Source organism: Montipora foliosa, chromosome 8, assembly GCF_036669935.1.
Source record: "Montipora foliosa isolate CH-2021 chromosome 8, ASM3666993v2, whole genome shotgun sequence".
NCBI classification, from domain to species: domain Eukaryota; kingdom Metazoa; phylum Cnidaria; class Anthozoa; order Scleractinia; family Acroporidae; genus Montipora; species Montipora foliosa.
Genome location: NC_090876.1, coordinates 5672301 through 5674800, shown reverse-complemented (window position 1 = coordinate 5674800; position 2500 = coordinate 5672301). Strand labels below are relative to the sequence as shown.

General features: G+C 36.5%; 1 protein-coding gene across 2 annotated transcripts in view; it reads right to left on the bottom strand.

Annotated features, from left to right (window-relative positions):
* Positions 1–2500, bottom strand: part of LOC137967332 (uncharacterized) — a 10570-nt gene that overhangs the window by 7683 nt on the left and 387 nt on the right. For both annotated transcript variants that reach the window (XM_068813854.1, XM_068813853.1), the window contains exons 1-2: positions 2447–2500; positions 1–1605 (exon numbers count right to left, since the gene is read on the bottom strand). The exon at positions 1–1605 is cut by the window's left edge and continues 1827 nt beyond it; the exon at positions 2447–2500 is cut by the window's right edge and continues 387 nt beyond it. The gene's annotated coding sequence lies outside the window, so the exon portion shown is untranslated. The remainder of the gene's footprint in view (positions 1606–2446) is intronic.

Sequence of the window (2500 nt, the reverse complement as noted above, 5' to 3'; positions counted from 1 at the left end):
CTCTGAGATCAGGTAATACACCTTTTAAGAGTTCTATTAAAGTACTCAAGAAAGACTTTATCACAAAATTTGTCACATATATACTGTCAACTTGAGTGTGTGCTTTTCTTCATATACTTGAATCGACTAAGACATTTTTCCGAATATTGTCTCCTGTTGCTGATTTTTGTATTGAAATTAAAACCAAAAACACTCAAGCATGTTAAGACATGGCTCAATTTTTGGCATCAACCACATACAAAGTTAAAACTGTCTGTCTTTGCGAACCATGCGATTAATAATTGTAAAAGTTGCTAAAAACGTATTTTAATGTATTGAAAAGATTAGAGTTAAACTGATGTGGCCAAGAGAGATATGATGACAGGATGTTATTGAAAAGAAAATTGGAAAAAAAAAGGGGAAGAAATTGGTTAATTAAAAGCAAGACCCAACCATGGGTAAATGTTTGGTTTACCCCTTAAAAAATTTATGTGGCTGGAACAGCATAAAAATTGTCATGTGACCTGTTTCACTCACATCAATTTTTACTTGAATTAAAATGAGAGTATACCAATCTAACCAGTTTCATGCAATGACAAAAACACTGTATTAAATAACTTTGTGGCATCTCGCCACCAAATAGGTTTTTCATAAGTTATGAAAATTCCAAGATTTTATGGAAATTAGGCTCAAGTCATGTCCTAACATGCAATACGAATTTTTTATAAAAACTAGAAATTATTATTTTATGCTGCTACAAATTTAACTCAAGTGACGACAATGTTATTATGCTGAAATATGTATCAATAAAAAAAATTTCATGTAAGTGCCCTTACAAAATATCACGGGCCAAGACCATAGCCTTGACCCGTGTAGTTGTTAACATTTCTTGTAGTGAGATCAATTCAGGAATTGAAGCAAACTGATCAAGTTCTTCACTGGAAACAAAGTGATTTTCAAGCCACGCACCCAGACGCTTGATTATGCTTCTCCCTTTAGAATCCTCCAGATGTTTATCTTTGAGATGCTGTGAAAGGGCACGCAGTTGGTTCATGGAGCTCAATACTTTAATTTCCATGCAGATGGGGCAAATAACTTGGAATGGGTTCAGCAGGTAGCCGTCATTACCAAATACCAACTTTACCCCAGCCTTTGTCTTGTCAAACTCCAAGAGGAACCTAGAATCTTCTACCATTATCTGATCGCATTTGGCAGTCCACTTTGCATCTAAAAAGCCACGTGTTCGCTTCCCTGTATCATCGTGTAACCCCATTTCACGTTTGAGTTGCTCTGCCACTACTTCCTTACTCCTGAGAGCCCGTTTTCCATCAGCAATAGATAACTCTGCAGGACTAGGTTGAAGTTTCACCTCCACAGTCAACTTTGAGTAATTTTTTAGTACCTCGACTGCATGGTGGAGGCTGTTGTCATCACTTTCCTCAATTTCCACCTTGACCACTTCATTGCCAGTGTCAAAGTCGTATGTTACACAAATCAATTCTTGACGTACATTAAATATTTTGGCCACTTTTGCAATAAACTCCCTTGTGGTCATCTTATTGTTTACTTGTACCATTTTGTAATTTTTTGACGCAAATGTCCTCATATTCCACACCCGTGACACCTCTGAAACATGATAACAATTAACTGGAATTACTAAAAAAATCATTACTAAATAAAGGTTGTTGGACTAATTTAGCTGCCGTTACACTTATTTGAGAAGAGGCACTTATTTTAATAATTGCAGTTAAAGTGGAAATAAACATCACAAGCTTAAATCAAAGAAAATATAATAAACAAAAGCAGAAAAACAGCTACTGGTTTATAATATTGTACTAGTCAGAATATTATTAAGTGCAGTGTTTACCCCGATTTTGCTTCACGAGTAGGCAAGTCTATAAAGCTGATTTAAAGGAAAAAAATAAATTTCTTTGATTTAAACTTATCTTGAAGCTCCCCCACCCCTTAATGAAATTTCCTTTCTTCGGGAGTTCCTGAAGAGGTACATTTTATTCAGAGAACTGATTTTCCAAACTGAGTTGTACATGTACGACTGAAGACCCAAGCCTGTTTCAAATTTTAGGCTTAACAGATTATTGTATTGAGGGGCATAATGAAAACGGTCGAGTTGTTCTAAGTTGGGTTAGGATAACCCAGGGTTTGTGCGAATTTTTGATAGAGATTTGAAAGGTGAAAAAAGCAAATTCAGTTTAAGCTTAAAATTTCCCGAGAGCTCGAGAATGCTTTTGAATGAAAGAAAAATAAACCCGGATAACAATTTAACCCCAGCGCTGATCGGCCTTCAAACAACTGGGTCCACGTTCTTCCCGCACTTTTTTTTTCCCCACTGTCAAAATGTGGGTAACGGACGATGCTAAATAGAGCATTACGCCATTAGACTGCGAGCAGTCTCTTATTAAGAGAAAAGGCGGACTGCACGCAGTTTAGTAAGCATAAACCAACTAACCTTTCTCGACGTTAGTTGACGTTGTAGACGCCGATCTTGGATTCGAGTAGGTTT